The following is a 12,481-nucleotide window of genomic DNA, read 5'->3' on the forward strand; positions in this document are numbered from 1 at the left end:
GCAGGTTTATGACATGCTGTTGGACTTTCTAACTGTGCTTTTTGTTGTAAAACCAAAAACCACCAGATTTGATTTGCTTCTGCTATTTTTATAACAACTGAACTCCCCCACACCCTCCCCCCCCCCAAAGAAATCCCCTCCGATTTATTTTAGGTACTTCCTGTAGCATTTAAAAAAAGAAAAACAAATGCAACATGGGTGTAGAAGATGTTCTTTTTAGAAAGTTCAAGTGTGCCTGCTCCTTCTCTTCCCTTGTCCCCCTGTGGTGGAACCAGCTACAGGTTAACCTCAGGACTGTTCAGTCCTTCACTGCTTTCCACCATCTTCTCAAAACCCACTCATTCAACCTTTATTTGTAAATGTCTATTTCTATATCTTTTTTGTATTTTTCCTTATATATTGTGTATATGTGTTTGTTTTTGCATTATTGCCTATAACTTATATATTGTTATATTTTGTTTAATTTCTGCAAGTCATTTTGGATAAAAGCATCTGTTAATTAAATAATAATAATAAAAAAGTACACGATATATGATGCAAGGAATTTCAAAGCAATAACAGTCTTTGCAGTCACCACTACAGATGATGAATGGGTTTGATTTGGGTTAAACTGGCATTAAATGACAGTCTTTCCAAAAAAACGGATAACATTTTGTGCTACAACTTCTTAGGTAAGATGGCTTGCTCATTAAAGTAATTCGTATTTACAGCATTTTACAGAGGAACTGTTCAAGGATACAAATATATTTTGTAAGTAAACAGTCGGAGTGGGGAAAAGGACAAGGATCTATGAGAGGGGATTTGGATTACAAACATGAAAGAAATAAAACATTTCTATGGAAATTGTTTCACCTTTAATGGAACTTTCATAGGGGCATGGCTGGAGAAATGAACTTATCTATTGCCAGTCTTATTTTGTCTACCTGTATCTAACACTCTATTGGCCCACTTGTGCAATTTTAATCTGCAGGTTGTTTAGCAATATAGAATATTATAAATATTGAAAGAATGTAGCGATTGATGACTACAAATATAATCTAGAGTAGTTCCATAAAAGATGAAACAGCTTCCATAGTAAATATTACATTTGTTCCATTACTTGTAGGTAAAATTCCCATGTTATACAGTAGACACATCATTTTTTTGTTGACCAGAAGTATGAAGAATTGTCAACAGATACCAAAATGTATATATATTTTTTTAATTGACCAACTTATAAACTTGTGATCCAGCTGCTTTTAAACAAGATTCTGGTAGTATATGACTTTGCCAAGTCTACCAATGTACTCAAATTATCATCACTGGTGGCAGACAACAGACCAAAGTAATGACTATATAGAGTCCCATTGGTATGACTGGCTAATAAAAACTGTTACTTACTGAATTAATGAAACAGTTAAAGGAAGAAACTTTGAATTGCTCGCTGTTGCAGGGCAGAAGAGAGCCCTGTACGTAAATAGGGGCAGGGCAAAGCCCTGATTGTAATGAATGTATTGATGTATGACATGATTTAAATGTGATAGTGTGGGTTTATTTAAAAGAATGGGTTGCTGGTGTGGTATTTATATGTATTGTGTCTTCTTCGTTATTGTTTGGCAGTGTGGACGGGGATAAAAGCCCCATCCCACTAAACCTGTTAATTAGTTGGTTGTTAATTCGGAGATGGCCGTGTATATATAAGCGTGCCTGTTTCTGTTGGGGATGGGTGTTTTGAAGGAGGAACATGTGTTAGCGAGACAGGAAAAATGAAACAGAAAGTAAAGAGAAAACAATTGCTATACAGTGCTTGTGTGGTGGAGGTCTATTTTGTTTGTGTGCAAGACTTTTTGTTACACCTTTTTATTTTGTTCTGTGAACGTTTTTGTATAATTGTTTTATTTTGAATAAAAATGCGCTGCAGCACATTAAGCCTATCTCTGTCAACTTCATGGTCCAGGTACGCCATGACTCAAGCCAACCTGTCACACTCACACAAGCAATGTGCACAGGAGTGGATGAAGATAATTTGTAGATTGTCCTGCTATCAGCGTAGTCATACCATAACATTGCACACCAACTAAAATACATATTAACATATTCAAAAATAAATAAATAAATCAATTAGCAGTGAGCATTCCTTTACAAAAATTTCCCCAACAAAACTGAAACATACATGGAGGCAAATGCCTTCACAGAAATGCACTTGGATGGAACCAGGAAGCCCACAGGGGGATTTCAGATGTTCTTTTCAGCAGCATGTTTTGGTTATAAAAAAAGAGGATGTATTTGCATGTTCTGAGTTTTAAAGTTTCCAAGATGTTCCAGTGAGATAAGGACACCACTAGTTTCACTTTTCAATTGCAAGCTGTACCCCTTTCTTGGAAGTCTATTCTTTAAAAAAATAATAAGAAGAAGAAGAAGAAGAAGAAGAAGAAGAAGAAGAAGAAGAAGAAGAAGAAGAAGAAGAAGAAGAAGCTTCCAAAATGTAGTGTTTTGTTCTCTAGAAGTTTGACTGGCCGAACAACATGTCCTACTTGTTATTCAGCTGGTTTCATAGACTCTGATTTGCACTACTTTGACTAGCTTCCCTAACCTATGGTAACCCTAGTCCAGAGGTGCACAACATATGGCCCGCGGGTCAGACATGGACCGCTGACTGCTTAGATATGGCCCGTAAGGACTTATATATATATATATATATATAGTAACAAACCGGTAGAGTACCCCTGCGTGATACTCTATTACTGCTTCCACCGACTGGCACAGACACGAAGAACGTTCAGGCAAGTAACTTTTATTTACAATATTTACACAAGTCAACACTTTCTTTGTATAGATTATTGCCCTGTACTGGTCACTAACTGGCTCACTTCTTCGCCCCTCTCTAACTATTTCAGAATACCGAGTTCTGCAGGCCGAGGCCTGTGCAAGTCCTTTCCCCGTGGAATTGAGTCCCCTGGGATGAGCTTAGCAGGAAACTCTAGCTGAGGAGCCCGGTAAGTGTCAGGAAGGATCCTTCGACCTGGGTGGGTCAGTCCAAGTTACGTACAGGCCACCTCCCTCCGCTGGAGTAGTCCTGTACGCTGGTAGGTTCAATGTAGGCTTTCCCTGCCGGGGTAGCTTTGTATTCCAAGTCAGAAGTGGCTTCCCCCTGCTGGAGTATTTCTGCAACACTGGTAAGTGTGGAACAGACTCCCTCTGCTGGAGTCTCTCTGCAACACAGGTAAGGATAGCGCAGACTCCCTCTGCTGGAATCTTGCTGCAACACAGGTAAGAACAAAGAAGACCCTCTGCTGGAGTATCTCTGCAACACAGGTAAGCGGAAAGAAGACACCCTCTGCTGGAGTATCTCTGCAACACAGGTAAGGATAGCGCAGACTCCCTCTGCTGGAGTCTCTCTGCAACACAGGTAAGGATATCGCAGACTCCCTCTGCTGGAGTCTTGCTGCAACACAGGTAAGAACAAAGAAGACACCCTCTGCTGGAGTGTCTCTGCAACACAGGTAAGAATAGCGCAGACTCCCTCTGCTGGAGTCTTGCTGCAACACAGGTAAGAACAAAGAAGACACCCTCTGCTGGAGTGTCTCTGCAACACAGGTAAGGATAGCGCAGACTCCCTCTGCTGGAGTCTTGCTGTAACACAGGTAAGCGTAAGCAAGTATGGAATGGGCCCTCCCAGAAGAAGGGCTCTGTTGATAAAGAATTGTATACAGATGTGCTCAAATTTGTTGGTACCCTTACAGCTCATTGAAATAATGCTTCATTCCTCCTGAAAAGTGATGAAATTATGTGATGAAGCTATTTTATCATGTATACTTGCATGCCTTTGGTATGTCATAGAATAAAGCAAAGAAGCTGTGAAAAGAGATTAATTATTGCTTATTCTACAAAGATATTCTAAAATGGCCTGGACACATTTGTTGGTACCCCTTAGAAAAGATAATAAATAATTGGATTATAGTGATATTTCAAATTAATTAGTTTCTTTAATTAGTCACACACGTCTCCAATCTTGTAATCAGTCATTCAGCCTATTTAAATGGAGAAAAGTAGTCACTGTGCTGTTTGGTATCATTGTGTGCACCACACTGAACATGGACCAGAGAAAGCAAAGGAGAGAGTTGTCTGAGGAGATCAGAAAGAAAATAATAGACAAGCATGGTAAAGGTAAAGGCTACAAGACCATCTCCAAGCAGCTTGATGTTCCTGTGACAACAGTTAAAATATTATTGAGAAATTTAAGGTCCATGGAACTGTAGCCAACCTCCCTGGGCGCGGCCGCAAGAGGAAAATCGACCCCAGAGTGAACAGAAGGATAGTGCGAATGGTAGAAAAAGAACCAAGGATAACTGCCAAAGAGATACAAGCTGAACTCCAAGGTGAAGGTACTTCAGTTTCTGATTGCACCATCCGTTGCTTTTTGAGCGAAAGTGGGCTCCATGGAAGAAGACCCAGGAGGACTCCACTTTTGAAAGAAAAGCATAAAAAAGTCAGACTGGAATTTGCTAAAATGCATATTGACAAGCCACAATCCTTCTGGGAGAATGTCCTTTGGACAGATGAGTCAAAACTGGAGCTTTTTGGCAAGTCACATCAGCTCTATGTTCACAGACGAAAAAATGAAGCTTTCAAAGAAAAGAACACCATACCTACAGTGAAACATGGAGGAGGCTCGGTTATGTTTTGGGGCTGCTTTGCTGCGCCTGGCACAGGGTGCCTTGAATCTGTGCAGGGCACAATGAAATCTCAAGACTATCAAGGCATTCTGGAGCGAAACGTACTGCCCAGTGTCAGAAAGCTCTGTCTCAGTCGCAGGTCATGGGTCCTCCAACAGGATAATGACCCAAAACACACAGCTAAAAGCACCCAAGAATGGATAAGAACAAAACATTGGACTATTCTGAAGTGGCCTTCTATGAGTCCTGATCTGAATCCTATCGAACATCTATGGAAAGAGCTAAAACTTGCAGTCTGGAGAAGGCACCCATCAGACCTGAGACAGCTGGAGCAGTTTGCTCAGGAAAAGTGGGCCAAACTACCTGTTAACAGGTGCAGAAGTCTCATTGAGAGCTACAGAAAACGTTTGATTGCAGTGATTGCCTCTAAAGGTTGTGCAACAAAATATTAGGTTAGCAGTCCCATCATTTTTGTCCATGCCATTTTCATTTGTTTTCTTATTTACAATATTATGAAATCAAAAGCAAAGTCAGATTTCTATTAAATATGGAATAAACAATGGTGGATGCCAATTACTTTTGTTAGTTTCAAGTTATTTCAGAGAAAATTGTGCATTCTTCATTTTTTGTGGAGGGGTACCAACAAATTTGAGCACGTCTGTATATAAAAAAAAACACTGCTCACTGGAAACAAGTAGCGTTCGAAAGAGAGAACCCACACGTGACTCACACCCAGTCTACTAACAGTGAGTTTGAGTGGTAGATGCCTCAAAATGCCTTGTTTCATGTTAGCCAATATAATTACAGTATAACTTGACACACAGAGGTGATTAAAGTTTAGAAGTGCTTGGAATATACACAGCCCAGCCTATTTGGGCGGGATTCTGTCATGTTAGCCAATAGTAATACAGTACAGTAGACCTTGGAAAGCAGGACGTAAGGTTCGGAAACAGGCGGCAGCTAGATGCTAAATAGAAGACAGCGATTCACTGTTGCTCTGCGATTATTTTCAAGGTAAAATATTTATACTAGCACAAAATTAAGGTAGGCTGCCTCCGTAGTATCTGAAAACATGTCTCTTTCAAAGCCATGTACAAGTAAAAAAAGAAAAATTGATCTTGAACACAGAAAATTTAACCCAGTGGCCAGAATTTTTTTTTTTTTGCTGAATCCAAACCCGGTGTCCATACGTGTCGCATTTGCCTTATGAATGCGTCACAGCTGCCAAAGAATACAATAAACGGCACCATCATGAGACAAAACATCCCAAATACAAAGAATTGCTGGGAGAAGCACGAACAAACAAATTGGAATCTCTCAAAATGCAACTACTGGGGCAGCAAGGTGTTTTTGAATGGAAAAAGAAGGAATCTGAAGCTGCTACAATAGCAAGTTTCAACATCGCGCAGCGAATTGCAAAATCATCACATCCCTTTACCGATGGGGAATTTGTAAAAGACTGCCTGATGCAAATATGTGATGCTGTTTGCAAAGAAAATAAAGATTCCTTTAAAAACGTTTCTTTCCAGAATGACTATGCAGAGACGCACAGCAGACAGGTCTGGAAATAGCTATGATCAGCTAAAAAGCAAATGAAAAAATATTGTGTATTTCTCTGCTGCTCTGGATGAAAGCAAGGATGCCACCGATACACCCCAACTTTTAATTTTCGTTCGTGGACTGACAGAAACATTTGAAGTACACCAGGAGCTGGCATCTCTAGTTTCTCTGCATGGCAAAACCACTGGAGTTGACATCTTTAATGCTTTTAAGAAAGCTGTTGAAGATTTAAATTTGCAGTGGGGTGAATTGGTGGGGATGACAACTGACGGTGCTCCAGCTATGGTTGGCAAGACTAATGGTTTTATAGGGTGTTTAAAAAGCACATCGGGGATCGAGCTGCGCTGCTGAAGCAGCATCACTGTATAATACACCAGGATGCTTTGTGTGAAAAATACATGAAGTTTAAAGAAATTATGTATCCACAATTAACTTTATTCGTTCGCAATCTTTGAATCACCGTGAATTTCAATCTTTTTTGGAGAATATCAGCGCCACTTACAGTGACCTGATTCATCACACTGAAGTGAGATGGCTTAGCCGGGGCAACGTCCTAAAGAGGTTCTTTTCACTGTGAAAAGAAATAAAACATTTTCTGGAAGAGAAGGGAAGAGACACGTCTGTCATGGAAGAAAGCGACTGGATTGCTGATCTGGCTTTTTTGACTGATATCACAGGACATTTAAATGATTTAAACCTAAAGTTACAAGGAAATCAGCATCTAATTTGTGATTTGTTTGAGGCAGTGTGTGCGTTTGAAATTAAATTAAAGCTGTTCACAAACCAGCTCAAGAAAAGGCAGCTGACACACTTTGAAACATGTCAACAAGCCTTTCCACGTGAAGAGACATACAACTGAAAACGCCATGCAAGTGTCCTGAAAGAACCACATGGGGTGTTTGCCAGCAGATTTGAGCAATTCAGGGGCGAGCAAGCCAGCCAGCCAGCCAGCCTCTTTTAAACTCTTTGCGGATCCCTTCTCTGTTGATGCAGAAAGCGTGCCTGACGATCTCCAACTTGAAGTTATTGAACTGCAGTGTTCCACTGCGCTGAAGAGCAAACACAGGGACCTGCCTCCTAGAATTCTACCCATCACTGGACCACAATCAGTTTCCTAATCTTAGCAGAGAAGCTTTGAGATTGCTGTCTTTGTTTGGAAGCACTTATATCTGTGAACAAGTGCTTTCCCTTATGAAGCTAAACAAGTCACACCTCAGAACAAGGCTGACAGATAATAACCTGCATGCAGTGCTTAGAGTAGCCACCACTTCACTGGAAACCGTAACTGAGAAGAACTGCAACATTATTTTATTATTTATTTTTTAGCAGATGCCCTTACCCAGGGTGACTTACAGTTGTAAACAAAAAATACATTTCAAGAATCACAGTACAAGTATTAATACAATTAAGAGCAAGATAAAATACAATGACTTCAGCTCTAGTAAGTACAAGTATATGACAAAATACGATTCAATATCGGAGCAAATAACAGTGTCAGTGACAGTTACATCAGGATACGATTAAATGCAAAATACTACAGATTGAATAACACTTGTGGCAGATTACAGTACAGCACTGTAAAGTACAGGATTAAATGCAGTAAAATAGGGAGCAGATAAGTGCAAGCAAAGCGCATTAAGGAAGAGTGATAGTGTCCAGAGGGAAGAGGTGAGTCTTGAGGAGGTGCCGGAAGGTGGTCAGGGACTGGGCAGTCCTGACATCTGTAGGAAGGTCATTCCACCACTGCGGGGCGAGGGTGGAGAAGGAATGGGCTCTGGATGCAGGGGAGCATAGAGGAGCTACAGCCAGTCTTCTAGTGCAGGAGGAGCAGAGAGGTCGAGTGGGGGTGTAGGGAGAGATGAGGGTCTGGAGGTAGCTGGGTGCATCTCCCACTGGTTAATTGCACTGCACCCCAAAGTGAATCTAAGTACTAAAAACTTTTCATTGTGAAAAATTACCATAGCTTAAAACTTAAGTACCTTAAATAATTTTTATATATATATATATATATATATATACAGACGTGCTCAAATTTGTTGGTACCCTTACAGCTCATTGAAATAATGCTTCATTCCTCCTGAAAAGTGATTGGACACATTTGTTGGTACCCCTTAGAAAAGATAATAAATAATTGGATTATAGTGATATTTCAAACTAATTAGTTTCTTTAATTAGTCTCACATGTCTCCAATCTTGTAATCAGTCATTCAGCCTATTTAAATGGAGAAAAGTAGTCACTGTGCTGTTTGGTATCATTGTGTGCACCACACTGAACATGGACCAGAGAAAGCAAAGGAGAGAGTTGTCTGAGGAGATCAGAAAGAAAATAATAGACAAGCATGGTAAAGGTAAAGGCTACAAGACCATCTCCAAGCAGCTTGATGTTCCTGTGACAACAGTTAAAATATTATTAAGAAATTTAAGGTCCATGGAACTGTAGCCAACCTCCCTGGGCGCGGCCGCAAGAGGAAAATCGACCCCAGAGTGAACAGAAGGATAGTGCGAATGGTAGAAAAAGAACCAAGGATAACTGCCAAAGAGATACAAGCTGAACTCCAAGGTGAAGGTACTTCAGTTTCTGATTGCACCATCCGTTGCTTTTTGAGCGAAAGTGGGCTCCATGGAAGAAGACCCAGGAGGACTCCACTTTTGAAAGAAAAGCATAAAAAAGTCAGACTGGAATTTGCTAAAATGCATATTGACAAGCCACAATCCTTCTGGGAGAATGTCCTTTGGACAGATGAGTCAAAACTGGAGCTTTTTGGCAAGTCACATCAGCTCTATGTTCACAGACGAAAAAATGAAGCTTTCAAAGAAAAGAACACCATACCTACAGTGAAACATGGAGGAGGCTCGGTTATGTTTTGGGGCTGCTTTGCTGCGCCTGGCACAGGGTGCCTTGAATCTGTGCAGGGCACAATGAAATCTCAAGACTATCAAGGCATTCTGGAGCGAAACGTACTGCCCAGTGTCAGAAAGCTCTGTCTCGGTCGCAGGTCATGGGTCCTCCAACAGGATAATGACCCAAAACACACAGCTAAAAGCACCCAAGAATGGATAAGAACAAAACATTGGACTATTCTGAAGTGGCCTTCTATGAGTCCTGATCTGAATCCTATCGAACATCTATGGAAAGAGCTGAAACTTGCAGTCTGGAGAAGGCACCCATCAAACCTGAGACAGCTGGAGCAGTTTGCTCAGGAAAAGTGGGCCAAACTACCTGTTAACAGGTGCAGAAGTCTCATTGAGAGCTACAGAAAACGTTTGATTGCAGTGATTGCCTCTAAATGTTGTGCATTAAAATATTAGGTTAGCGGTCCCATCATTTTTGTCCATGCCATTTTCATTTGTTTTCTTATTTACAATATTATGTTGAATAAAAAATCAAAAGCAAAGTCTGATTTCTATTAAATATGAAATAAATAATGGTGGATGCCAATTACTTTTGTCAGTTTCAAGTTATTTCAGAGAAAATTGTGCATTCTTCGTTTTTTGTGGAGGGGTACCAACAAATTTGAGCACGTCTGTATATATATATATATATATATATATATATATATATATATATATATATATATATATATATATATATATATATATATATATATATATATATATATATATGGGCAGCAGTGTGGAGTAGTGGTTAGGGCTCTGGACTCTTGACTGGAGGGGCGTGGGTTCAATCCCCAGTGGGGGACACTGCTGCTGTACCCTTGAGCAAGGTACTTTACCTAGATTGCTCCGGTAAAAACCCAACTGTATAAATGGGTAATTGTATGTAAAAATAATGTGATATCTTGTAACAATTGTAAGTCGCCCTGGATAAGGGTGTCAGCTAAGAAATAAATTATATATATATATATATATATATATATATATTACACATACACACAGTGCCTATAGTAAGTATTCACCCCCCTTGGACATTTTCACAGTTTGTGTGTTAGAACCTGAAATCTTGTTGCATTCATATGGGATTTTTTACCCTTTGATTTACACAACATACTCAATATGTTGAAGAGGTAAGAGAATTTTTATTGTGAAACAACAGTTAATGAAAAATAAAAAAAATGAACTGTCTTGGTTAGATAAGTATTCACCCCCCTGAATCAATACTTGGTAGAACCACCTTTGGCAGCAATTACAGCTGTGAGTCTTCTGGGGTAAGTCTCTACCAGGGTTGCACATCTGGATCGTGCAGTATTCTCCCATTCTTCTTGGCAAAATTGTTCAAGCTCTGTCAAGTTGGATGGGGAGCGACAGTAATCTTCAAGCCTTACCACAGATTCTCAATCAGATTCAAGTCCGCGCTTTGACTGGGCCACTCTAGGACATTCACTTTCTTGTTTTTAAGCCATTCCAGTGTCGCTTTGGCTGTGTGCTTGGGGTTATTGTCCTGCTGAAAGGTGAATCTCCATCCCAGTCTTAGGTCTTTTGCAGACTGAAGCAGGTTTTCCTCAAGGATTTGCCTGTATTTAGCTCCATCCATTTTGCCCTCTGCCCTGACACGCTTCCCATTCCCTGTTGATGAAAAGCATCCCCATAGCCTGATGCTGCCACCACCATGCTTCACAGTAGGGATGGTGTGCTGTGTTGGGTTTGTGCCACACACAACGCTTTGCATTTAGGCCAAATAGTTCAATTTTTGTTTAATCGGACCACAGAATCTTTGTCACATCTTTTCAGTCTCCCACATGCCTTTTTTGCAAATTCCAAGCAGGAGTTTACATGGGCTTTTTTCAGAAATGGCTTTCTTCTTGCCTACCTTTTCCATACCGGCCAGTACCTGAGCTATTATTGACACAGACATTTTCTTCCATCTCAGCCATGGAACGCTGTAGGTCTTTCAGAGTTGTCATTGGCCTCTTGCTGGCTTCTCTGACCAATGCCCTTCTTACCCGGCTGCTCAGTTTGGGAGGACGGCCTGCTCCAAGCAGATTCTGGGTGGTGCCGTATACCTTCCACTTCTTAATGATCGACTTGACTGTGCTCCAAGGGATATTCAATGCCTTTGAAATCTTTTTATAACCCTCCCCTGATCTGTGCCTTTCCACAACTTTATCCTGGAATTATTCTGAAAGCTCCTTGGTCTTCATGGTAGTATCTTTACTTTGAATGCACTACCCAATTGTGGGACCTTACACAGAGACAGGTGTATTTAAACTGAAATCATGTGACCCACTTTTATTGCACAGAGATAGACTCCATGTAACTTATAGTGTGAATTCTGAAGGCAATTGGTTGCACCTGAGCTTATTTAGAAGTGTTATAGAAACAGGGGTGAATACTTATCTAATGAAGACATTTCAGGTTTTTATTTCTAATTCATTTTGTCCCCCCCATTTTAAAGTGAGGAGGTTATGTAAAGGAAAAGGATAATAAAAAAAAAAACCATTTAAGTGCATCAAGATTTCAGGTTGCAACACAAACTGTGAAAACATCCAAGAGGGGTGAATACTATAGACACTGTGTGTGTGTATATATGTATATTTATTTATTTATTTATTTATTTGGCATTGCATTTTAGAATATGCATTTTGGCCCCTGGCCAGTTGTCTTTTTCGTGATCTGGCCCTCACAAAAATAAGGTTGTGCACCCCTGCTTTACAGTCATCGCTGTGCACTTCCCACATTAACAATTCCAGTTAAAGTAATTAACATTTACATTTTTGTACACAATCACTAAAAAGTATGGTGTACCCCAGTCTGAAAAAATAAAATAGGTCAGACATTCACTAGCAACTATACAAAATGATCTAAGACACAAAATAGCCAAATAAAAGAACTTGGGGAATTTTAAACTATGCAGAGCCCTGATGGACAAGTATTGTATCTACTTTAAAAATACACACAATTAAAAAAAAAAAAAAAAAAAAAAAACCAACACCCACCACAACATACCAGATAGTGCAATTAAACCATCAGTGTTAAAACAACTTATCAAGATTATAAAACCCTTGTGCCCAACAATTCAGAACGTGCCAACATTTTTAGTAAATACAATAGAAAACCACCCTAGTGAGTGTATACATTCAGCTCCAGTTAAATGTGAATTGAACTACTGTAAATGTATCTGCAAATTAACAACCAACCAAATCAATTTCATCCAATTAGTCGGTCACCAACTAACTGGATGAAAATGGAACAAGAATTAGTCTCCCCTATGCTGCCCGAACTTCAAATCCAATATACAGGTTGTAGGAGGTTAGTGCGGCTTGGCATAAGATGTCACATGGGGTAAAGAATCAAGTATTGAGAAATAG

The sequence above is a fragment of the Acipenser ruthenus genome, chromosome 7 (genome assembly GCF_902713425.1).
Source record: "Acipenser ruthenus chromosome 7, fAciRut3.2 maternal haplotype, whole genome shotgun sequence".
Taxonomy (NCBI): Eukaryota; Metazoa; Chordata; class Actinopteri; order Acipenseriformes; family Acipenseridae; genus Acipenser; species Acipenser ruthenus.